The sequence below is a fragment of the Balaenoptera musculus genome, chromosome 9 (assembly GCF_009873245.2).
Source record: "Balaenoptera musculus isolate JJ_BM4_2016_0621 chromosome 9, mBalMus1.pri.v3, whole genome shotgun sequence".
Lineage (NCBI taxonomy): Eukaryota > Metazoa > Chordata > Mammalia > Artiodactyla > Balaenopteridae > Balaenoptera > Balaenoptera musculus.
The window spans coordinates 93,961,430-93,988,607 of record NC_045793.1 but is presented as its reverse complement, the minus strand read 5'-3'; the positions used below and the strand labels follow the sequence as shown (position 1 = coordinate 93,988,607).

The 27,178-nt window shown below is 42.8% G+C and overlaps 1 protein-coding gene across 1 annotated transcript in view; it reads right to left on the bottom strand.

Moving 5' to 3' along the window:
- The window catches only part of POU6F2 (POU class 6 homeobox 2), a 454,777-nt gene that overhangs the window by 123,804 nt on the left and 303,795 nt on the right, over window positions 1-27,178 (bottom strand). The window lies entirely within an intron of this gene.

The window sequence follows — 27,178 nt, the reverse complement described above, 5'->3', positions numbered from 1 at the left end:
AAGAACAGAAAGCTCAAGTGTTCGTAATCTTTTCATCATCGATACCACTAATGGTGTCATTTCTACCCGCTGCTTCAGACCTCCGCCAATTTGCTTAGACACTGAGTTTCAAGTTTCTACCATTTTTTTTTTAAATTTAAAGACAGTACACGCTTCTTAGTTTTGCAGAATCAAAAGCTTGAGTCTGAACTTTTTGCCCGCTCATCAGAGAGACACAGCCCCACAGCGGAAGGGTTACAGTCAGCGACTGTGCACTGCGGTGACCGGTCACACAGGCACCTCAAGGACAAGCCAGGAACCGAGAGGATGAAGTCATCTTTCCAGATTTCCTTGGTCTGTGAAAAGTAAGCGTTGGTGGGAAAAGTTGTCTTAACACCGAGCTCACTATATTTGTTCCCATGTGCCCATCTAGCCCTGAACAGTTTCTGCAGCAGGAAAACAGTTCAGCCAAAGAATGATCTAGAGAAAAGTACTGCCACAAGTTCACTTTTTTCTTTGCCTGAATATCAGCCTAAAAGCTTTCTAATAAGCCTACAAAGAAATATAAGGATCAATGTTGCACCCATAGGCCTTGGCTGCAATGCCATCCTGTTCCTCCCCTACTTAGAATTAGTCAAGGTTCCCAAAAGTAGTAACTCCTGTTTGCAACATTAAACTAGTCCCCATTAAAAAAAAATGCTCCTTAAAAAAAAAAAAAATCTAGTGGTTCTGTAAAGTGACATATCATACACCTGACTTCATACAACAAAGATGTTCTTAAAAAATATGTGTATATTGAACCTTATGTTGAGCACATCTGAAGAAGTTTCTCTGTAAGGAAATCAACCAGGGACTATTTTTGTAAAATTAAGAATCATTTTGTGAAATGAAAACACCAGCTAGGCACTAGTGCTGTGTCTGGTAGTACGTAGGATTTAACAGGGAGACATAGTCCTGACTTTAAGGAGTTTATAGTACATTTGTGCATATAAGATTAACTCATAAGAAGTAATCAGGTTTGGGGTGCCTGTTACAGTCCTACTAATTAACTGAGATGCTTGATACATCTCAGTTAATTGCCTAAATGGTCAACAGTGTGGAAACTGACCAAAAGGTCCAGGAAAATGAGGAGAGGGGTTCCTCTGTGGGCTAGAGAGGCCAAGGCAGTGTTCATGAGGACCGAGAGGGCTTAAGAGAGTGAATTCTATACCCAGAAGGAAGGAAGAGAGGATATTCCAGGCTGGAGAGACACCCAGATGACAGTATGGCTTAGGTGATGTTTCTGAAGGACAGTGTGGAGAATGGACTGCCTGGAACAGAAACGTTGGGCCGTTTTGATGATTTTAGACCTTAGAGAGGTAGGAGCCTGTCTTTGAAAGTGGTGGGAAGATGGATCACTCTCAATTCACCACTGGTATAAGTCAGATTTTAAATATATAATCAGGTTTGTTTAAAGCAAGGCATAGCTGTATTGATGAAATGATAGCTTGACCTTTCCCAGGGGCACCAAATACCAATTCTGTGCTCTCAGGTCCAAGTAGAGCTTCCTTGTTGGACCAGTGGGGATGGCAAGTCCTCACTGGGTCAGTGAGTTACTCTAGGTCTGTTCAAACACTCAGCCCAGTGTGTGTCCTGCCTTTCATTTAAATCCAGAGTGCTCTGGGACTCTACAGGTAGAGACGGCTTGTGAGAGAGAGGGCTGGAAAATACCCAGTCAATGGGGACTCTGAACTTTCTGCTCAATTTTGCTGCGAATCTAAAACTGCTTTAAGAAATAAAGTCTATATTAAAAAAAAATTACCCGTTAGCATCCCATTTATTGGAACTTTAAGAGAATGATCTGGCTTTGCCATTTTCCCCTCTCCCTGCTCCTATTGTACAAAATCACATTTTATTGAACAGCTGGGAACCCAGCTCAATTCTGACCCCCCAGGATCTTCTGCAATCTGGAGGGAGGGTCCTGGGGGAGTGGGGCTTGAGCTCTCCTTTTGGTGGAGTTACAGACTTTGGGAACCTGATTGCATCTGGCCTCCTGCCTGATTCAAATCAAGCCTGTCCTGATTCCTTTCAGGTGGGGGGCACATATGTCAGTGCTTATTTTCATGGTTGACTTAAATACCATACTGTTTCATTTTGGTTAGAAAAGCATTTATCTAAATCAGCATTTGAAAACAGGAAAGACTGGGGAATACTGGCAGATAGACATTGGCAGACGGGTAGGTGCAGCAGACCCTAACCTACTAATGAGATGTGGTCCCAAATATGTCTTCGTTTCTTGATGTTGGTGAGTTCACATTGCTTGGCTATGTCTTTCCCATAACCTGCATCTTGCCTGGAAAGGCATTAACCTAAACTAAACCTCTTTGAGTTACATGAACTAATCTGACATTTGCAAGCAAGAAACGATGGACAACAAAATATGTTCACGTATGTACTGGATGCAAAGAAAAGCATGAGGGGGCTGTACAAGAATGCCACTCTGGTCTAAAAAATGCCAAAGGCACCTACACAATAATATGAAAACAAAAGCAAAAAAATGCTAAAATATGGAGCCTCTAAATCGCTCATTGTATAAAGCATACTGAGATATAGATAGAAGTTAGGAAGGTTCAAGGACATATTTGAACTACAGAGGATGTTTGCAGATAAAATGATGATTGTTGGGGGTAAAGCTTTGACCCTATTTCATAGAAGATTTAAGACTTTACTTTCTTCCCTGGTATTTATGTCCTTTTATGATTATTTCCTCTATGTCTGGTTACTATACACTCCATGGGCCAATGTTTAATATAAAATTTAACTACATTAACAGTAGGTATGAAAGAACTAAAAGAGAGGCACAGAAGTTTTCATTAGGATGTTTGAAATTTTAAAAACTTACAATTTTGAAAAAGAAACACAAAACAATTTTCTATCGAACTTGGAATTTCCTAGAGTGGATTGGAACTTCCCAAATAAATAATTTAATATCACAAAGGAGAAGTCAAGAAGCTTGCATTTCTCCATTTGTTCAGTTTCTATATATCAACTAATTTAGGAAAAACATTTTCTTCTTTGGGATCTTTGTTAAAGGTGTTCTCAGGAAACCAGGCACATAAATAAAGCTCCACCACAGAGGTATCAGAACTATATGGGATGGGCTTTACATACAATTACTTCCAAGGCACAGAAACGGAAAGTAAACTCATCCTCTCTACCTGCCCACGAAGGGCAAGGCCGTGAATGATGCTGGAGAAATACAAACGTGTCTTGTACTGTGCAAGGTACTGAAACACCGTGGGATTCACAGAAAGCCGAACAGGACTCAAACACTAAAGGAAGTGTGATTCTTAGCAACACGCTCACTCACCTTTGTTAACACAAAGTACAACATCAGACTGTTATAATCAGTGCAGTCAGGGGCTCAGTGTCAGCATTTTCTGGGACTTTCCAGGTTCGGGGGTCTGTGGGCATGGTTGGCAAACTGGAGGCTTGGGTTTGAGAGTCTGCTGGGAAGGATTACAAGCTCTGGGCCTGGCTGGGACCTGAGTTGCCTTATAGCAATACATTTACAGAGGGGAGAGGACCCGTGCTAAGGAGGAGGGAAGCGGGCGGGGTTTATCACTGCAAGTGAACCAGGAATCCTGCAAAGAGCGTGATGGTAATGGCTTTTCAAGCCCATCCTTAGCCCAGTCCCCTGGTGCAAGCCTGGTCCTAGGGAGGGAAAGAGCACCAAGTAAAAACACAAAGGGCAATCTTGAACTTCTTGCTAAGGGCAAGAAGCCAGATGCCAAAGACCACATACTGGATAGTTGCATTTATATGGAATGTACGGAATAGGCAAAGCCACAGAGACAGAAAGCAGATTAGTGGTTGCCGGGGGCTGGGGGTGGGGGCGACTGGGGGGTAACTGCCCGTGGGTATGGGGTTCCTGGGTGGGGGTGATGAAAAAGTTCTAGAACTAGACAGTGGTGAGTGTTGGACAACATTGTGAATGTACTTAATGCCACTGAACTGTACGCTTTAAGATGGTTAAAGTGGCAAATTTTAGGCTATGTGTATTTTACGATAATAATAGTAATAATAACAATATTGTTAATAGCTAATAGCTGTTTCTCCATGTTCGCACACTGGAGACCAAGCCGCACTGCCTTGGGACCCCACGAGGGAAGGGAATAATCCTTCTGCACTCTGCACGGCTGTGTAGTCCCCAGGGCTAGGGCTGTGCCTGGCAGAGCAAAGGGAGAGGCGTGGGCAGGGCTGCAGGATGCCGGGCGGCACCAGGAGGAAAATGCCGTGTCCGCTGGAGGGGGAGAAGCACAGGTCTGGCAGTGGGAGCCGTGGACCTGCTATCATCGTGGACCACGGATTCAGTCCTAGGCGCACACGAGACACCCCTCTAGAAATGCTGCCGAAGCTAGACTCTGAGCAGGCGAAGAACAGTGATGGCAATTTGGGTTCAAAATGAGACAGTGCTTCACAGTTTGGAAAGCACTCTCACTGAAAGTGGATAAATTAGCTTTTTTTTTTGGCCACACCATGTGGCATGTGGGATCTTAGTTTCTCCGACCAGGGATCGAACCCGTGCCCCCTGCGTTGGAAACACGGAGTCTTAACCACTGGACCACCAGGGAAGTCCCCGGATGAATTAACTTTTCAGGACAACCATATGGATAGATGATATCACTGCCATGTTGTACATATAGAACTCGGGCTCAGAAAGGTTAAGTGACCTGCCTGAGTTCACACAGCTAATGAGCGCTATGGCCGACTCAGTCTCAGGTCTGCCACTTCCCAAAGCCTCTTAACGTAACAGAATCAGGGGCAAGCTGTTTCCCCCTGAGGGTTGGAACGAAGATAACTACTCCCTCGTAGAGGGATGCCCTCCATGGCCCTGCTCTTGAGAAGAGGTGGCACAGGTCCCCAGCTTACAGAGGCTGCCTTGAAGATGTCTGCTCAGTGATGAATCGTTCAGCTCCTGGGAAAGTGTGTACAGTTGTACCCCCCTCCTGCTGCAGGCAAAATGTTTTTTAAAGCCTGCTGATATGAAATATAAATGTGCATTGTGAGGATAAAGATGCTAATTTGAGTGTGAGCCATGGGGTTGAGGGAGAGGGGTGAGAGGTATGAGTGGATGGGAGGTGGGGAAGGGCCACAGCACACTTCCTTCGTGTCACAAGTTTGCCTCTGTGGTGAGAGAATGTTTCCTCTACACTTAGACCCTGGGTGGCCCCAGCACTGTGCGCAGCTTGGTGACATTTTAAGGAAAGTAACCAAGTAGGGTATCAGGTTACATTGTCCATGGAACTCTGTGATGTGTTGTCTCTAGAGTATAGTCAGGTGGCAGCTAAGAGTTCTCCAAATGGCTTTGTCCCTTAATTGGGGACAGTGACTCCCAGATCAGCCCGTCTCACAAATCAGTGAACTCATGGGCCACCGAAAAGGAAATCCCGTGCTTCCTGATGTATGCAGCCTTTGCCTCCCTAACTCTGTATTTACTGTTCACTTTTCTTGCCCACTGAAATCCCTAGAAGAAAAAAATGGAATCTAGAACAACTCAACCAGAAGAATTTGAGTCGGTAAAACTGGACATCTTCCCTCCTTCCACGCCCCCCACCCTATAAAGGTAGCTGAAGCAAGGATGCAGGTCAGGAACTCTTCCTGGTACCCTCATTAACAGCATCCCTAGCATGCACCAGCAGACAGAAGTTTTTGTAAAGTACATGGAAACGGCATTTTGGGGACTTGGGATTTTGAAAAAGTACAGAAGGTGAAGACTTTCTGGAAAATTTGCCTTTATTTTGGCAGCAATGCCCCAAACAAGCAAAATCAGTTCTGCCTCAAAGATTATGATGTGTAACCATCTCACATGCAGTCAGTGTTCTCAGCTCCAGAAATATTGCTAATACATATCTTTAATCTGTCATTTGCTTTGTTTGCATTTAAGGCAGAGATCTAAGTATCTCTTGAGATGTCAGGGGAAAACAAAGAGAGAAATTCTTCCAATGAACATATTCCCACAAATTTCCATGTATTGCCTGAGCCACACAAGCTTCTTTCTTCGGTCAGGTGTTTTCCCCAACTCTATCTCAAATTATGGACCCGAATCACCTGGGGAACTTGTTAGACAAGTGGATTCCAGAGGGTAGGACAAAGTCTGCATTCTAAAGCACCAACCCCCCCCCAACGGGGATCAGGAGCTATTGGCCTTGGGGCTCCTAGCAGCCCATCCAGGAGGGGAAGGCTCTTCCCTTGGCCTTCAACCTGAGCAGTTTGTTTATCCATCTCCATAATTTTGAGGATATTTCTTTTCAAAAAATGAATCTGTTCTTCCATTGGCAAAAAATATCAAAACAAAAATCACTGGTTGGAAAGAAGAGAAAACAGACATCTGGGAATCTTCCAGCATTCTTTAACACCTTCTTTGAGCTAGAAGAGCAATTTGCCACCCATTACTGCCTTTGTTGACATTTAGGGGAGCACTCTTGTTTGAGTATCTTAAGTCCGAGACATACTGTTTGCTTTTAGATGCCCCATTAAATAGGGAAGATGGAAAAAGTGGAGGACAAGTGCCCACTGTAAAACAAAGGGGTGAAGTGGTGGCATGGGCCATCCCAAGGGGAGCTGCACCCACCCAGCAATGTATCGGGGAGGCTGAGAACTCAAGGTGGCAAGTTCCCCTGAATTCCCACAGGGGTTTGCCGAGGCCTTCCTCTGGAACAGCTGACCTCCCAACATCTCTGCCTGCAGAATGGGCCCCAGCTAGGCCTAAACTCTCAGGAAAATAATGGGAAGGCTCTCCTCTAAAGAAACTGAAAAAACTGGGGAAGAATTAGGATTTCCCATGTGGATGTGGCACCCCAAAGTACACCCTTCTCTTCTCAGTCACCCTGAAGAAACCAGTCAGTTCACAGTCTCACCCCAATACACAGAGCTCTTCATCGCTCTTCCGAGTCTTGAGAAGTCCATCCACGTTCCTACTGAGTGCCAACCAAGGTGAAAGGAAAAACTCCCCCCATGATACTGATACCTCCCCCATGGAATTGCAGAACACCAAAGATAAAGATTTTTTTAAATCCTAAGTAAGATTTCAGAGAGACAAATAAAAGGCCACATAGAAAGAGACATAATGCAAATAGGCACCATACTTCTCATCAGCAAAACAATAAAAAGCTAAAATCAGTGGAGCAATGCCTTCTACGTTCTGAAAGAAAATGATCTCCGGCCAAGAATTTTATTGCTGGCTAAACTGTTAACAGTGAGAGTGGAAGAAGGCCCATTTTGGAACTTACAAGGACTTAGCTTATCTTTACTTACCTTTTTCTTAGGAAGTTGAATAGATTCTTCAGCAAAATAAGGGGGTGAACCAAGAAAGAAGGAAGATTTAGGATGCAGGAAGCAGTGTGCATCCCCCACAAGAAGAGTACAAGGGGGCCCCACTATGACAGCTGTCTGGAAGTTCTAAAGAGTACCCAGTCCAGACTGCAGCATAAAGGAAGGGCTCTAGTGAAATATGTCCAGAAAAAAAGGGGGATTCCATGGAAGTGATAAAATACTTGTGCTTTTGGAAGAATTTGAGAGTATGAAAAAAAAAAAAAAAGAAAGGAAACTATAAACTTCAGGGAAAACAAAAGCTGCCTGGGAAAGCCACAATCTAGAAATGAAGCATCGGTTCCAAACTAGAACAAGAAGTCATTGAGCTCCAAGAAGAAAAACTGAATGGATTTAATGCTATAGAAAAAGTAAGAAGCTGAAAGACGGTAACTACTTTCTACAGAAGGTATACCATTCTTTTCATCATCATCATCATCATCATCATAAAAGGGATGGGCAATAAGACACTTCAGGCAAAACCAACAAACAATAGAAGAAGAAATGCATAGTTTTATAAGAAACAAGAGACGAGACAAACAACATGACTCAATTGTGCAATAAAATGTGGCATAATTTTGAGCACTTGGTAGAGTATGAAAGGATAGTCTATTTGAGTATTTTCTCTGAGTGGCACAAAAATCCAGACTGAGAAGGACATCTGATCAGAGCACATGTTTTGTCTCTGCAGGAAATAATTAGGTAGCCACATTAAAGTTAAGAATGTTTACTAGACTTCAAGTTTTTGAAACAACCTGTAAACAAAGTAGGAAGGATTTAATGAGAACACAAATGCTATCATCCTTGACAAGGTAGAAGTGAGAGGTTGGTGGGAGGGAGGAGGGGAAGTGAGGACCAGAGCACTGACTGGGGAATCAAGAGACACCTCTATAGCTGACAGAACAAATGGGGATTTAAATACGCTATTTAAAGTTACGAAGTTAACAAAAAATAGCTCTATACTTCTATTAGGACGAGGGAGGAGGAGAAAGTGGGAGATGTTATAAGTGAGCTAAACCCAAATACACCATAGCAGAAATAAACAGATGGTACACAAAGCTAATAAATCGAGTCAGAGGTAAATGGAAAGTATTTAGAAATGTGGAGGTAAACCTATAAGGCTGAAACCAGAAATGGTTCAATGTGATTGCCTTGGGGGAGTAATCCTGAGGGTGGAGAGGAGTCTAGCTGAGATATTGTGATATTCAGATCCATCCCAGGACGCTATTTGGATTGAGTTTCTTGAGTTCCTTACGCTGAGGTCTAGACCTTAAATGGGACTGAATTCACCTAGGGCTTTGTTGATGACACCAACTGAGGCATGAAACTTCTTTTGAAAAATCCACAATAGACATTTGTTCCTGATGGTCGGAGACATGTTCTCAGAGACCATTTCATAGGATGCTAGTCCCCAGATAGGTCCCATGAAAGAAAACTGTTCCATGGTCAAATGATTTATGAGACATGACATGTTGTATCCTACTTCTGGAAATCCGTAATGAGCATCAGAATATTAATGGCTTCGAATTTCAGCATTAAAGAAACCTGGTTAACATTTCTTCATCTAACACTGACCAAACTCATGTGACCTCGGAACTCCATCATCTTGCTTTTCTTTGACCCAAATTTATGCATGTGTGTGGAACTAATATTGAGAGGAATCCACTTAGGAGTAACCTGAAGGTGTCTCTATCTGACGTAGTCATACATGATCATTTTATAGATGAAGAAGTGTTTTACATATATATATGTATATATATGTATATGTACACACACAATGTACATATATACGATGTATATATACATACACACAGTGTATATATAATGTACACATATATATACCATGTACATATGTACAATGCATATATGTGGATGATGTCCATATATGCAATGTATATGTGCACACAATGTACACATATACAATGTATATATATGAATAAGTACATATATACAATGTATATATCCATACAATATACATAAATACAATGTACATATATGCACAATGCACATATATAAATGTATATATACATACACATATAATTTTTACATATATATATATATACACACACACAATATATATGTGTTATATATCAGGGTCTCTGGAGGAAGTAATGAGCTCTCTTCAATATAAAATAAGCCTAATGAAATTCTTAAGTTTACCCTTAATAAGGCTGCATGGATTAATCTAGAACCAAGCTTATCCAGTGTGGTGAAACTGGTTAATTCATGCCAAAGAGAAACTTCTGGTGAGCGTAAGAAACATCTTTGGATGATTAAAAATGTAGATAGGTGTTGAGAGGGTACACGCATATGAATTTCTTAAAAAATGCAAATTCCCTGAAGGCCAAGTGTTTCAGATAGTCTAGTAGGAGAGGAGAAAGAAATACAAAAATTGTTCTTGAAAGATTCAAAGATGGGAAACCAGAGCTGGAACGTTCTATGACTAACTAGGACAACCTGGGGCCTAGCAGAACTCTCCCCAAGCACTGGAAAAGCATCAGTGTCAGGGATTTTTAGCTCTGAGGAACCTGGCATGGATATTCTCTCCTCAAATAGCAGATAGCATGAGCCAAGAAAATGCAGCTCCATCGATACTAAACTTTTAAAAATAAGATCTTCCTTCAGAAAAAAAGATTTCAATAACCCCCTCCTGCCTATTGCCATCAGATTTTCAAGTCTTCTTCAGGTGTTAATACCATATCAAATTAGAACTTGTAGGTCTGAGTGTGCATTTTAACTAAATTCCAGAATTCCAGAATTCTGTTCCTTGATTTTGCTTGATTAATTTTTCCATCACCTGCAGGGAATCATAGACTGTATATGGAAATATTCACTCCTGATTTGAAATCCTTTTGCTCAACGGATGAGGCCAAATTTATTCATCAGAGAATCCTAACCCTCCAATAAGAACTGGTTTCCTTTTCTAAACGGAGTTTAGCAAAGGCTTGGTGAAGGATCTGGCTGAAACGTGAGATTCTCCTTGGGTATCAGTTCTCACTGCTCTGCTAATTCTCCAGTTCAGGATAATTAAGGGGTTTTTGTTCGTTTGTTTGTTTTTAGAAGTCTGAGATTAAGAGTACTCACTGACTATGCCACCCTTCCTTCTTAATACCATATTCGTTTAATGACAGAAAATCCATTTGGGTGAAATAGAAAGCAGCTTAAAGAAGCGCTCATGTAACATTCAATCCCATTATTTTTCCTCCTTAAATGTGAAAAACAGTTATTTACATCTTTGATAACCTCTTCTCAGAAGGCCAATCCACCTTTTCACTGGAGGTTAAAAGGTTTAAACTTATAGCTAACATTTATTGAGCATGGTTTTCCCAGGGATATTTTAAAATTTTTAGGGTAGAAGTGAAGCCATACTCACTAAAAATGAAGCCATGATATGGGGGAAAGGGAGACACGTGCTCATTTTATATTCCTATGCTAATAAAATAATAACGTAATCTTTCAAATGATAACACTGGCTTTATAAACATTCAAATTATAGCCACACTGGCTTTCAGAGCATTGGTGTTTGCCTTTCCCTTCAAATGGGCATTTGCAGGAGAAAATGTTACAGGCAGTTCAATGGATACTGCTCCTGGTTTAAACACAGCACTATGTTCACTCAAATTTCTTTTAGGCTATAGACACATGGGCCAGCGCTTATTTTCATGGTTGATTTAATCCATCCCCTCTGCCAGTGTGGGGATTATTCCCTACAGTTATTCTCCAGTGATCTGTCAGTTCAGATTAAAAAAAGTTAAGTGACAAAGATGCGGGGGCTGATTCCTTTAGAAGGCTAGGCTGTACAGCATGTTTCCTTTTAAGGATCTGACTATGTTCTCTTCTTTTTAATTTCCCCCCAATCACTACAAATCCTCCTTATCTAGGCTGAACTTTAAACTCCATAAACAGGCAATTCAATTTTGTTCCTATACGTCAACTTCTGGGTTGCCAAAAAGCTTTATAGATCTTACCTTATCGGTTCTTGCTTATTTTTTGAGAAGAGGAAATAGCGTGTATCTCCCCTCACTTTACAGATGAAGAAATCTAAACTCAAGACATGATACTAGGACCATACATATCCTAGCTTTTCGTGGCCTGCACAATAAATGATAAAACTCTCCTTAAGCTACATTTATTTTTATATTTCGAGACACAGACATCAAAAATATACCCTTGCCAGATTTGTAATTCTATTCTAGATTCATAGAAAAGAAAACTGTAACAGTTGACTTTAATTGTGTAGCAAAATGTTTACTATTTAAAAGTTCCTCATATTATATCATAAATATTATTACTTTTCTCATTCTTATTTTCTCTTTCCATCTTTACAAGTAGAATTCTTTAGTTGGATCATTAATATACTTCACAGGTAATTTGGTTATTTTGTATTGATGTGCAAATTAGTCATTCAATTCACACAGTTTATTTTAGGCTTTCACATGTAAAAAGTTAAATGAGAAAAGGCATGTAAGAGTTTTAGTGAAATAATTAATTACATTAATGATAACCCTACTGGAAGAAAAGAGTCATCAAAAAAAGAATCCTGGGAAACTTCATAAAAAGCGATAGATGCTAGAATATCAGCGGTGTTAGAATGTAACGTGGTCATATCACCTACATGGGTACAAATGCTTTTGCAAAGGTCTAGTGGATTTTTGCCCGTCTGGTTGATCTTGCTATGGGAAGTAAAGTGACATTCTTTTTACTTCATTAATGCAGTTGGACAAAAGAGGCAAACACAAATGTGTCAGTCAGCATACGGTAGTTTTACTGTGGTAACAAGCAGCCCCCAAATCTCACTGGCTTAGCCCAACAAAGATTTTTTTTCTTTTTGTGCTATCATAAGTTGGCAGGGGGTCTTAGCTTAGTGTAGTCACTTAAGTACCCAGCTGATGGGGCAGTCACTATCTTGAACGTTGCCTATGCTGTGAGAAGGATAGAGAGCTTTTTAAGGTGGGAATTAAATGCTCTGACTCGGAAGTCATCCCATCACTTTCTCTCACAACTCATTGGCCAGCACTAGCTACATGGCACCCCTAAACTATGAGGGAGCCAGGAAGTGCCATACTATCAAGTCCTGGAGAGGGGGAGAGTCAGAACAATTCAGTGAATAGCATTAATAATCTCCACAAAGGCATCACTCTGCCTCCCAGATAGCTTCTGTATATATTACTTTCTTCCCATTTTCATTTTCCTAAGTTTCACCTCATTATGCCTTGTCTGGATCATTGAAAGAGCTTATTAACTGGCCTCTTAAACTCTTACCTTCCCTGCTCCCTCTTTCTCTCATTCATTAATTCAACAAATGTTATCAAATCACGTGTCAAGTGCCCCTCTGCCACCAGAGTTAATTTTCTAAAACATAGATGGGATTATACCATTAATTAAAAAATTAAAGAGAGAATTATGATAGCTCCCATTCATCAGAGAATGAAATCATACCGCTCAGCCCGTATTGGAGAATGACTCTGGCTGCAGCCCACCTTTCTAGACTCATTCTAACCCCCTCTGAGAACCCTCACTTCTAGTTCAGAGGTAGAAGCTGGTGGTACATGGACATAAAGACAGGGGTGCCCCATTCCCACACATACAGAAATAGAGCCTTTAAAAAGTTCAAATTGGTTGACAAGATTAAAAAGTCAGAGCGTCTACATAAAATATGCATTGTCCAGTTTTCTTAAAAATAATCTGGAAGGTGTGGCCACTTGACTCTTGCTCCTGTACGGGAACCAGAGCTGAGTAGCAGCTGCCCTGCCAGGTAGGGCTGGTGCCCACAGTAGCCAGGATGACTTGCTTGTCCTCTGCACTCCCGTAAGGGGACATTCACGGTGTGCCCTGCATTACAATGAATAATGTGCACCCGATTGCCTCTTTTACCAAATCCCTTCCTACAGAAGGGAACCCGGTTTTAGTCAGTTCTTTTTTTTCCCCCTTAATCTTCCTGCCTTCTCTCAGCAACCTGCATATAGTAGATGTTCACTAAATAATTGAGAAATGATAACTGCAGGAACTGTAATTTGATTTGCCACTTGTTAATTTTATCTTATTCTTTTTACCCTAACTGTGTCACATGCTTGCTCTGGCTTGGCTCACAAAACAAGAGATATAATGACAGAATTCTCGAGGTTACAGAGATCCACTGCTCGGGTTTCTAGGCGACTACATGCAAGTTATGTGACTTCTGAGCATGATCTTCAGTTAACTTTGGAGCATGTTATACATCTATATAAAACAATTAAGGCAAACTCCTCTGGTCCTTTTTTTATGGCTGTACGGGCAGAGGCAGCCATTCTGACACAGCTGGAGCCACATCCTAAACTCTGGAGAACAGTTTTGTTTATGAACTAGAAAGTTCATAAAGGAAGTGAATTAACATTTCAGGATTCAGGATTTGAAGGTGTGCTATAGAAATTCGACATGAAATACGTGTATATAAAATGTGGTCAAAGAGGAAATGACAGGCTTAGCATGCCCTGAAAGGTTATCTGGAAAAATAGAAAAGAGCTTCAGGTGGGTCTGAGATGGACAGATTAAATCATAATCTTAGAAGAGTGAAAAATGTCATCACAACACAGGCTGACCCAAATTCTACCCAGTCTGGGGAGAAACATCATAGAGCATATGGATTAAGAGGGTTTGAGTTGAAGGTCAGATTCTTAGTACGACGGGGCTATAGCAGGATGTGAAAGTCAGCCAGGCATAACAAGCGTTGCCTTGATAGGGGAGCGGGCAGAATCGCAATACAGATGTGGGGGGGCCTCTGGGTCAGTTACTATCTCCTAGTTCCATGGCTGTCCTCTACTCCTTGCCATCAGCAAACGCGTGCTCTGTTCACCACGGAAACTGGGCAATAGCATAGGAGGAATGAGCACAAATTCACTAACAGTATTGGTAAAACAACACTTACAGGTCCTTTCTGCTTACAATGAATTAAATCATTAAATACAAATCCTAAACAGGTTATAGAAAAGCTGTTTAAGGAAAGATGGGAATTTGAATTTTATGGCAGCTAAGCATCTCATAAATATGTTACTCTCTCCCCTCATGAATGCTCTCATTGCTGCTTGCCTGGACCAGTGCAGCAGTCTTGTGTTTTCTCTTTCCGTTCATCTATTTTAAAGACCAGCTCCCCCCTCCCCTACCTGCCTTTCCTTCTCCCTCTCCCGTCTTCCTCCTTTCTTCCTCCCCCACCTTCCTCCCTTCCTTCCTCTCTACCCGTCTTCCCTCCTTTCTCTAGGAAGTTATTAAGCACCTACCATGTGCCAGGGGTTGTGCAGGAGGTATAAACATGAATTAGACTCTGATTCTGCTTTCCCAAAGTCCATTCCTGTTCTATCTGGGAAAACAGACACGCTAATGCCCAATCATGATACAGTGTGATAAGTTAACATTTCTCCTTATTTAATGATTTTCACCATTTCTCTATGTCGCCAAAATTAGTCCTTACCCTTCACGTTAAAACCATTCACACCTCAGCCCCCACTTTTCTGGCACTGGCTCCACCGTCCTCCTACGCGTACCCTGCGTTCCCATCGGACAGCCCAGGTATCATTTCCCACACACGCCTGGCTTTCCTGTGTCCATGCGTTTGCTCATGCTTGTCCTACTTCCTGAAATGGTCTTTCCCCTCATTCCTCTCTGTCATGACCCTATTCTTTTTTCAAAACTCAGTTCATCTTTCTGTGTGGCCTCTTCTGCTCCCACTTAGCACGTAGTAGGCGCAAAGAAATACCTGGTTATGGTACATATGTGTCTCTTTTACACCTGTTAGGCATGCCGTGTTGAGACCATATTGAGATTTGAAGGCTGAGATAAGCTTTTTTTGATCTTGAACCTCCTTGAGAATCTGATAAAAATATCTACCCTTTTCCAAGAGACCTATTTATATTTGTAAATTTAACGTAACTTTTAAGGGGATTTCGCACCCCTCTAAAGCCCATCCATACCTCCCTACAAAGGCTAAGAGCTTCTGCTGGGGGATCAGGCTGCAGATCAGGGTGAAGGGCAACTGGCTTTCTCTGAAATACGGGGCCCTTGATGGTGTCCACTGATGCGGAGAGGTAGGTCCTCAGACAGAGATTTGGAAATTGGAAGGTGGGCCACAGGTGGTTGAGAGAACTCTGGCCCTTTGATGGTTTTCATTCTCTTGAGTAAGGTCTTGACTATTGTTGGCTGTGCTTTGGGCGTCCCGGTTGGGGAGAATCAAAGGCTCTCTCTGACACATGGAGATTCATTCTGAGTGAGCTCGATTACTCTCTGAGCTTCTACTAAAGTCATGGTTAAATATCTAGTGCCGTCTCATTCCGTTAAGGGGACTTAAGGTAATCCTATGGTGGCAGGTATCAGACACTGCAGTGCGTTGCTGAACCAAGGTGCAGATTTTTAAAGAGGCTGTCTGAGAATTAACTGGACACCTCTTAACTCTTCACCTAGGTTACAAACGCTTACAATTTTAAATCACAATTTTGGAAAGAGTGTTCTGATACTTAATACTTAGTGTTCTGTGAGCCCCACTCTCTCCAGGGAGCAGGGGCTCTTCCCCCTTCACCTAATGTTGAGAAGGAGGGGTTTCCATGGAGCAACACAGAGGGCTTGTTTATGCCCTTGTGTAAGGGGACACATCAGACTTTTGTCAGGTGTTTGCTTGGAAAATGCAAAAGGGGAGAGACAGGCTGGTTAGCTGCACCAATGCGGAAGCTCATGAGAGGTGGCGGACCTGGTGGCTGGTACTTCCGGTGTGAGTGAGGATTTCCTAGGGGCCGGATGAGAGAGCCCTGGCACGGACCATCTTAGATCCTGCCTGACGGAGCCCCGTGGAGGGCTGAACAGATCTCAGCACAGAGACTGTAAAGGCAGTACATCGCTCGCACCGAAGGATCTATATTAAGAGGCCAGGATTGGGAGGTTTCCAAAAAAACCACAAAACTCAACCGCAGAAAAAGACAACTGTAAGTATCTCCCAGTCCAATGAACATGAAGCCAGCTGGCAGAGTGCCAGCTGGACTGTACCCGTTTTTCTCACCTCTGAAGGGGTCAGAAACCGAAGACAGAGGAGAAGGAGCCGAAACTTGAGGTGGGAACGAAGGGAGAGAACATTTTGACTCCATTTCCCAAACGCAGGCTCTCTGCTCACCATCTGGCTGAGACAGAGGACGTGGGAGATGCCGAGGACTGAAACTTCAAATCAAGCTGCAGTTTTGACTACGACCTTCATCTGTACATTGTTTTTCATTGAAGTGAAGTGTGTGTGTCACCCAGGAGCGACCACAGAAGCAGTGGGACCTCCTTGAGCTGTCATCTGGGAGCAGGGGCGGAGCCAGCCTGAGTCAATGAATTTAAAGTGACAGTGGGATCAAAATGAAGTCGAACAAAGGCTCACCTGTTCAGTGTTTGGTTACACTGACCTTAGAGGGACAGAGCCTGGATTTGCTTTTTCCTTAGAGTACAGATAGGTTACTTTGCAGCTGATACTTAATAACTACTGGTTTAAGTGCAGGGTATTTTTTTCCTGTGTCTTTTTGCCTTGATGTTGCCCTTGTGAGTCTAAAACCTTTGTTGGGGGAAAGGGTAAGTTTCCCTTTCTTTGGAAATATTCATTCAGCATTCGACACATATTTATGGACTGTATACTGCAGAGGCTGTCAAACTTCAGGGTGCAGAGGGATCACCAAGGATGCTTGTTCAAATGCTGATTCCAGGGCTCCACATCCAGAGATTTTGATGACATAGATCTCCAGGTGGCTGAGGAACGGGCAACTTTTCAACTTGCTTCTGATGCAGGAGGCAACTGGTCCGTACTTTAGTAGGTCTGGTCTCTTCTGGGTTCTGGTCTCTACTGCCAGCAAAGGCACTGTGCTGGGTGCCTATGATGCCACAAACAAGCAGGCATATTTCTTACCCTCAAAAATCTAAAAGTTTGGTGGCATATGCAGATAGACTGCAAATTATTGATGCACATGAGCTCGTATTTCTTTGGAGGTATATACAAACCATGGAACAGCAACAGGATTAGTATAGACAGGAGAGAGAAAACCCACTGTAAGTGGCAAGAAAGAAAGGTGTTCCTACTGGTGTGAGAGTTAGGTTTGACGAGAAATGAAAAATGAAGGGTGAAGTCTTTAAGGGACCACCCACAGTGAAAGTGTGACTTCTAATTTGAGGATTCTTCTGCCAGGATTCTGCCAAATGCATAAGAATCAGAGCTGGCAGGGTCCTTTCTCGAACTCTCGTGAAACCCAACCTCACCCTTGAGAAATAAGGAAAATGAGACCCAGAGACCTTCAATGATTTGCTCAAGGGCACGCAGAGGAAAAGGTAGGATGGCTTATCCGTATATTTTGGATCTATCTTGAACCAATAACCACTTATACCAAGGGGAGTCTTTTATTGGTTTCGAATTCTAAAGGCAGTTCTCATCTAATAATTTCCTTGTAAATATGTGATTAAATGACCAAAATAATTAGGCCTCCAGAACTTTCTTTTTAAAGAACTATTTTATCTAAGATAATACAAGCAAGTGAAAAAAATCCCCATGGTAATTTATTATCTCTTTGCTTTCAACCATGAATTATTAAACCTGAAAAATACCATTGGTACGAAAACGGAACTGTGCATGCATCTGTATTTGTTCAGACCACACGTATTCACCGCGTGCCTGCTGTGTTCCAGGCGGTGTCGCTCCCAAGCAAATCTGGAATCTTAAAGAAGGAGAACCTCACATTAGAAAGGACTGCAGCTTTCTCTGGGTGTGTGCTGGCTTTTTACAAACCATCACTGCGTACCGGCCATATGGGCCATCAGTTTCTAGTTCTGGCTGATGGGGAGTCACTTTTTCATGCTTCTGAATTAGGAGGGTCTTCCAGGAACTACTGTCCCTCCAATGCATTCAAGGGTGGGTAAAGCATCTTGGTGACATTTACTTCCTTCCAGCCTGAAAGATGGCTTACTGTAGAGGAGAGCGGGAGATTCGAGAAAGAGAAATTCCTGCTCTGGAATAGAGCAGCTTGCTTATCCCGAGAAGGAAACTGAGCTCCTGATCTTTCCCTTGGGAGGATTCCAAAGGCGTCCCACTCAGATTGAGACAATCCCACGTCACCCGGAAGCTTTCATACTCTTGGGCCATGCTTGTGCATGTACCCTCTGGCTTTGCTCCTCGCTTTCCAAGTGAAAGAATTTAAACAGAGAATGGATATTTGAAAAGACTCAAAGCCACCTTAGTAAGTGTTTTCTCTTTGATTATTGGTCGGTTAATAAAATCAGTTTCTACTCTGAAAGTCAATGGCAACAATGTTTCATTTTCCTTTAACCCCAGCAAAGGGGAGCAGTAGGATGGGGGAAACTGCTGACAGTCAGAAATATATACCTGGAAAGTATGTGGATCCAAATGTGGGAAGGTGACTCAGAAAGTGAAAGTCTTTCAGATGACACCTTAGGCAGAGTACTGGGTGTAGACTGACTTAGTTTCTCCCCAGTTGTAAGTCTTCATGGAGAAGCACACAAAGAACGTTGCAGAGGCGGGGACCGTTTGGTGCCTCCACACACATTCTTACCCCCATGCCTGATTCTCCCTGCACCCTTGTGGCATGACTCACACCACAACCAGCAGGCACTGGCCAGGAGCCCAAAGGGGCCTCGGGGCAAGCTCTGTTCCCGGGTACTTCTCAGCCACAGCACCTGACATCATAACCTCTCGTTGTCACATCTTCTTATGTGAGTCCCTGGATCGGTGGGGTAAGTGTCAAATGCAGCCCTGAATAAGATCAGAGTCACGGGACTTCCCTGGTGGCGCAGTGGTTAGGAATCCGCCTGCCAATGCAGGGGACACGGGCTCGAGCCCTGGTCCGGGAAGATCCCACATGCCGCGGAGCAACTAAGCCCATGAGCCACAACTACTGAGCCTGCGCTCTAGAGCCCACAAGCCACAACTACTGAAGCCCGCGCGCCTAGAGCCCGTGCTCCGCAACAAGAGAAGCCACTGCGATGAGAAGCCCGCAAGCCACAACTACTGAAGCCGTGCCTAGAGCCCGTGCTCCGCAACAAGAGAAGCCCCCGCTTGCCACAACTAGAGAAAGCCCGCGCGCAGCAACAAAGACCCAATGCTGCCAAAAATAAATAAATAATAAAAAATAACTGTACAAACACATACTTTCTTAAAAAAAAAAAAAGATCACAGTTGCTTTGTTAGTGTTAGAGTTAAAAAATGGAAATCAAAACACTGTGTTCCTACTAGTGTCCAGAGGGTCCCTGACAACAAGAAGTTCGAATCCGTAAACTCAGGGACCTGATTGATACTGTTTGAACATCTAAAAGAGGAATACTGAAAAGATACAAAGTTGAATATTGAACCCTGTCAGTAGATCAAGAGACAGACTACTTCTAATATTTATATTACTATCATTACTATCATTACTGCTGTTACTACCATCATTACGTTACTACGATTACTACTCTCATGGCTGTTACTTGCATTGTTGCCACTATTATTATTAGAACACAGGGTTAAACAGAACTTGAATTCAAGGAGGACTGCCTCAGTCTGCTCTCTATCCACTTCTATCTTAACTGGCAGGATTGCCTCACAGGACAAGTGTGGCAAAAGGATGAAATAACTAATTTGGGGCAAATTGTTTACCCGAATCTTAGGTCTTCTGTCTACGTGGAATCTAAAAAAAATGGCACAAATGAACTTATTTAAAAAACAGAAATAGAGTCACAGATATTACAAACAAACAACAACCTATGGTTACCAGGGGGAAAGGGGGGGGAGGGATAAATTGGGAGATTGGGATTGACATAAACACACTACTATATATAAAGTAGATAACTAATAAGGACCTACTGTATAGCACAGGGAACTCAACTCAATACTCTGTAATGGCCTATATGGGAAAAGAATCTAAAAAAGAGTGGATGTATGTATAGGTGTAACTGATTCACTTTGCTGTACACCTGAAACTAATACAACATTGTAAATCAACTATACGCCAATAAAATTTTTAAAAAAAGAAAAATGAGCGACTCCACAAGGATGTTACAAAACTAAAATGTTGTAGTGCATGTAAAGCCCTTAGCTCAGTGCCATCCATGATGTAGGACCATCCAAAGTGTTCATTCTTTCCTTTCTCCCTAACCCACCACTCTTCCTGCTCTGGAGGCTCCAACCTGGACTCCAACCTGGGAGTCTGAAGAAGAAAGAGGAATGGCATAAAGAGGATTAGAGGGAAAGTGTTCCCCTAGGAAAGCAGGCGTGCATTGCTCCAGGAGCTGTGATGCGAGGCCATTGGTACAGGAAGGCTGCCTGCCAGAGAGATGGAGGAGAACAGAAACTGTCCATGATCTAGTGGGCATTTATTTTCCCAATACAGAGTAATCAGCCTGAAAACACCAACTAACACAATATAAAAGCTTACTGATCTTTCACCAAGGACTTACTATGTGCCACACTCAACCTCCTATAACCCTTGTAAAGCCCCCGTGGTTAACTTGCACAGATGGCTTAAGGACCCGTGCAAACGGCCAGTCACAAGTCACACCAGGAAAGTCCTTCTAGCAGTGACCTGAGTCTGTACGAACCTCCAGAAAAATTAACATTGTATATCGTTATGGAAACATTATGTTAATGGAAAGGAGATTCTTTCATGTGGTTTACAGGAATAGAACAGTGAGCCTCTCTCAAAAGTCCTAACCTGTACACAGCTCTCCCCCACTCAGCAATGAATGGGAAACATGAACCTTTCTGTGGCTTGTAAAGCAGGATTCTCAAATTGAGAGCACCATAAATCTCAGTCACGGAAGTGGGATGAAACACAGGGAAATGTTTTACTTAAGACCACAGAGGTTTGGGGTTTGGTTACGTTTTAATTTTGATCACCGAAGCTTCATCCAGACCATCTTTTGGAAGGTTATCACTGTCATGGTTCCATGGTCAAGGATTTTTTTAAAGTTGCCTGCTCTAAAGCTCAGGAGGCTGACTGCCATCATTTGGGCTTAACATGGGCATTTCTAAAGAACTACTGGGAATAATCTTTTCTTTTTTGCAGAGCCTCAAATCTTTCTAATGTCTTTGCTACAGTTTGGTTCATTTGTCCTATAAAATAGAGTCATGATTAATTTAGCATCCAACTTTCCAGTTCAAATAAGTATTTTTTTATATAGGAATAAGAGTTTTAAGTTTAGACTGTTGGGATATATGTTAATATGAATCCCACGTTTTGTCAACTGGATTCAGAAATAGGAACAGCCACACAAAATATGACTATTAGGAAAATGATAACAACAAAATTGAAATGCAAACGGGCGGAACTTTTGTTTCATGCTCTTCCTTCTGAATCCCCAGCAAGAATGTTCCCGATATCCCTGGAACTAACTCAACTCTCTCTAGAATCTTTAGTTCATTCTTATAAGGTCTTTTATCTTTACTGCAGAGAAAGGTAGCATCTTGCTTTAACCAAAGCCTATGTCTATGCCTGGAGGTCGTATTAATGAAGTCACGATTTTCAAAAGAAATATGAGGTGACCTGCTTACTCAATTACAGTAAACAGATTTCTCCTGTTGGAATTACTGCTGAACAGTAAATCTCTTCAAGAAAAGCCAGGCAACCTACTCGGCTGGGATCCTGCCCACTGGCAGTGCTGTGATTCAAAGCGCAGCCAGGAGGATCTGGGTGAAGCAGCCAGGGGGACCTGCAGTCAGGAGTAGAGCTCCAGTCGCCAAGTGTAAATGTCTGCAAAACACCATCACGCACCACGGAGCAATGGAAACTGCGTGTACCATGTGTGCAGAGCACCCCGAAATGTCAGAGCCGGAGAGGGACTTGGGAGATCTCCCTAAAAGAGCTGGACTAAACTCAGAGTTGGACTAAATTCCTTTACACGGTGGGAATTTCTCCTACAGGGCTCTGGTCAGAAAACACCCAACACCTATTTCCCAGTCTCTGTTGCCAGGGAATCTCCTCAGGGTTCATCAGGAGGCCAATTCCATTGTTAATTCTGACTGTCAGGTGATTTTCTTAGAAAACGGAAGATCTACCTCTCTGGAAGTGTCCAAATTCTATTTCTGCAGCAGTACCATAGAAGCAATACAAGATTTGACATTCCTTCGAACACAATTAACACAAAGGCTAAGTATTCATTAGATTGTCCTAACAAGACACCTTGCTCATCACCTTCCGTGTTTACTCTGAATCCAAAATTTTAAGGGGATGGATAGATTTGTACCTCAGGGGATTTATTCATTCATAGATATCTGAATGCTTACAATGTTCCAGGCACTGTTCTAGGGATAAAGAAATAGACAAAACAGATAACAATTTGTGTCCTTAGGGAACTTATATCCTAGTGGGGGAAACAGATAAGAAACAAGATATATGAACAAAGTAGGTAGAGTATGCTGACCAGAGATTTATGGCTCAGATAATGTTCTAATCACGGGAGAGACATGACGGCTACTTAGAACCACATGATGGAGACAATCAACTCTGAAAATAGAAGACTATTCCCCCCTCAGCACAAAGCCCCTTCCTCTTTTCCTTATATAATCTCCGAGCAAAACCTGGGGAGTTGGGAGCTGGTTCTTTGGGACACGAATCCACCTTCTCCCCAGGACTGCTGGCTTCCTCAATAAAGCTATCTTTCTTCTTACCGAACACCTGTCTCTCAGTATGGGATTCTTGAGCAACGAGCAGCTGAACCTGAGTTCAGGAACCTGAGTTCAGTGGTAATTGCTACGGAGAAAAATCAAGCAGAGGAGAGAGAAAGAGGGTGTGGGGATATGGACATTTTAGATAGGGAAGTGAGGAAGGCCTCACCAAACAGGTGAGGGAAGAAGACATTCAGACACGTGGTGAAGAGCCCTCCAGGCAGAGGGCACGGTGCCAGACCAGCAATGCGGCTGATGTGTTTGGGGATCAGCAAGGAGGCAAGTGAGGCTGGAGTGGGTGGGACAAGAGGGAAGGTCTTGGGAACCAGATTAGAAAGGTCAGGGAAAGCAGCAGGTGTGGGATCCTGTAAAGCAGCTTTTACAAGCTTTTACTGAGTGAGGTGGATCCTCCTCAACCCTTTTCGTTCCGACCAGAGGTCCCTCCGAGCTTCCTCTGTGGGCTGAGGCTCTTCGTTGATTAGGGGAGTGAGGAGGAAGAGGGAGGGCAGCTGGAACCTTGGACAGCTACTTGGTCACGCACCCCTGCCCTTCTTTCCTGAGACACTGCTAAAAACTGCACGACCAGGATGATTCTGCCCAAACGGGTGTAGCCTGCTTCCCTGGGGACTGACCCTCCTGACTGCTCCGCAATTCAGGATGACGCCCCTTTCACTGGGAACAAAGCAGGTCACACCAGGTGTTTATTTCTCTGCTTCCTGCCTTCACCCTCCCTTCCCAAGCAGCTCTCCTCACTCCTCTCTTAGAAGATGGGAAAAGCAGGGGATGGAGGGGCCCCTGTCTGCGGTGGGGCAGGGGACTTCCGCCAGGGCCCTCTCTCTGGCGGCTCTTGACTCATGTGTTTTCTCTTTTGCTTTCATCCAGCCAAATCCGTGTTTTTAGCTCAGGCTGATCACAAATAGTTCTGCCTTCCTCCTGGCTGGGAGAACAAAATTAGTGTGCCGTACACAAGTCATTGAGGGTTATCCTTCAGCTTCGCCACGTATAAACTAACGAGCGGCGGTGTTCTCTTAATTTTAAAAAGAATCAGTCCTGTTTTAAGGTGACTGCATCTTCATTTTGAGATTTAAGGCTTTAACAGATGTTTTTCATCCACACTTGAGGATTTGGATTTCTATCTCAAGATTGGTTGTGGGAATGAGGGTCTTTTATGAATAAGTCTGTGCTTATGGACGACAACCTCCTTTGTGTTCCTGAGTGTCATGAGATGAAAACATAAATAGACATTTGTGTATCAACCAATAAGGACACTTATCCCTTGCACACCTTATATATAAAGCTGTTATTTTCCTAAGCGTGTGTAATGTGTTGAAACTTACTTCGAGCTACTTTTCAACCTTGGAAAGTTATTTTTCAAAAAAAAAAAAAAGAAAGAAAGAAAGAAAGAAAAAGATCCAGTGCACAGATCTGAAAGGCTTCCCACCTTTTACAAGATTTTTTTTTCTTTTTCTGCTCATTGTAAAACACTGTGAAGTATTGCGCTGTGGGGCTATGTACTCTGGATTGCCCTAGATTCAGGGAATTCAGAGTTAAGGCTCCAATAGTAACCTTAACACTGCCTTCTCATGGGGTTACAGCAGTCTTTTGTTATGTGATCACATCATCCAAAAGAGCTAAATTCTCCACCGCTTATCTGCTATTCCACCTGCAAACCGCTCTTTGAAGTTGATGGGGCTCTGGGCATTGGCAGGGGCAGACATACTACAGGAGAATTAGGCCCTGTGCATTCAAAACTACAAAATGACACATATGTGCATTTCTTATCTGTGAGGACAGGTTTAAGAGGCCACCATTTTGCTACTTGATGGTGCCTTCTGGAGGAGCTATGTGCAAAAAAAGAGTGTGAGCTCTTCCATTTATGTAAGTCACATTCTGCGTCACGTCACCAACTCGTATATAGTTGTTGGATAAAAGCCTCCATTACACAGGAAAGGTAACCTTGTAAAAATGACAAGCACAGGCTTTCTCGCTGTTTTATGCAATTAAAATGTTGACCTTGACATTATACTAGCCCTGTGGTTTTCTTTCAATGTCCTTCAGTGTGTGAACCTGAGGATAATTTTTTTTAAAAAGTGTAGACTGTCTGTAGAGAGGTAATCTCCTTCTTGCCTGTGTTCTTTACGGACAGCCACAGGGATTGGGTTCAGCCAGTGGCCACGGCCGCCGCTGTTTTGGGTTTCCTTCACCATCTCCATCCCCTCATTTCTTCCAAGAACTTTCCATCTCACCCTATCCCCCGCCTCCCCTGCTACCTAGCGACTAGCAGCCTGGGGAGGGAAGGGAGAGGACAGGCAGCAAAGATTGGTCCATCCACCGTGGTCCTCCCGGGCGTGGACACCATCTTCTCACTCATGGAGGGTCCTGGGTAGCTCTCGAGAGAAAACTCCTTGGAACCCTCTCCAAGTCCTGTCTCTCCAGAAACGCAGTTGAGTCTTTTTCAATTCTCTCTTTATCCTGTGTCTCTCCCCCTTCTTTGTTCTTATCTATACCCAGGAGTACCTTGTTTTTATCTACATAGGGGAAAAACAAACAGGATGTGGGTGACACAGAAGGGGCCTTTTCAAGGCTGCTTGCAAGCAGCAAGTTCCCCTTAGAAAGCCCTCATAAAGGCAGTGTGTGTATAGGTGTGTGTCTGAGCTACTGAACCCAAGGGGAGAAGCTGCGAGACAGCTTCCAAAACAGCTATCAATACCTTGGGCTGAAAATCTGCAGCAACGTGGATAGACCTAGAGATGATCATACTAAGTGAAATAAGTCAGACAAAGAAAGACAAATATCATATGATATCACCTATATGTGGAATCTAAAAGAAAAATGATACAAATGAACTTATTTACAAAACAGAAACAGACTCACAGACATAGAAAACAAACTTATGGTTACCTAAGGAGAAAGGAGTGGGGGAGAGATAAATTAGGTGTTTGGGATTAACAGATACACACTACTGTATATAAAAAAGATAAACAACAAGGACCTACTGTATAGCACACGGAACTATATTTAATATCTTGTAATAACCTGTACTAGAAAAGAATCTGAAAAAGAATATATATATAAAACTGAATCACTTTGCTATACACCTGAAACCAACACAACTTTGAAAATCAACTGTACTAAAATTAAAGGAAAAAAACAACAAAACTTGAGCTGAAATGATGAGAGGTGGACAGGGAAATGGGTGGATCCACTCCTGGGGCCCACAGGGGTAAGGAAAGGAGTAAGTGACGGGCAGCTGGGTTGTGTTTGCTGGGGTGGGATAGGGCATCTGGGCTCGTGGTGCCCACTTCCCACAATGCCTCAGCCCTGACTGGCAGAGCAGAATCGCTGCTCCCTTTTTGGCTGTCCTAGGGAGACATCACCAGCAATTTGGAGCTGGGTGATGCTCTGCTTCTTCTGCCTGGTATGGGAGCAAAGCAAGGGAACCCAAAATCTTACTGTTTTTGAGAAAAGTGTTTTGATATTCCAGCTGGAATTACAAGGTTGTTCCTACACAGAAACACTGGAAATCTCCCTTTTACCACAAATGAAGCTTAAGCCCCAGGTGACTCAATGGCACAGGTCCCTTCAAAGCCCCTGGGGAGAGCTTAGCACTGTGTTCACCCAAGGATGTGCTTTACTGAGATATTTAACTGCAACTGGCTAGTCTGTTGAATTTTTCCGCTCTGATTCCTGTCCCTCCCCCATCACTTTCCCTCCATCAGGTGGTACTTGGAGTGGTTGTAGGCATTTGTGGGGAAGTTGAGTTGGGGCTGTATTTAGTATTGGTTTAGTGGGATGTCTTTATGTGGTTTGTAGTTCCTCCTATGAATAGTTAAGTTACTGCTAGATATCTTGGTGTGGGAAGAACTTCAAAGCAATGTTCTTACCACCTATCTTTGTGACATGGATATACACAGACATAGGAACTTGTTCAATAGCACCTGGCACTTGGAGGTTTGTGGATGGTAGAAGCAACAATTGCAATGTACAAAGCTAGAAGCCAGTTTGTGGAAAATTCTTCCAAACCTCTAATAATAAAACTAACTCAATAGAGGCTTTTCTCAGATTGGACAACAATCCTAAAATTTACCGATAACAAATGATGCTGTAAGAAACTTTTCTAAAGTATCAATAATTTTTTAAAAATAAGATTAATTAACCATGACAGGGGAAGCACTGCATCATCATTCAATAATCTCTATAGATATTGACATTAAA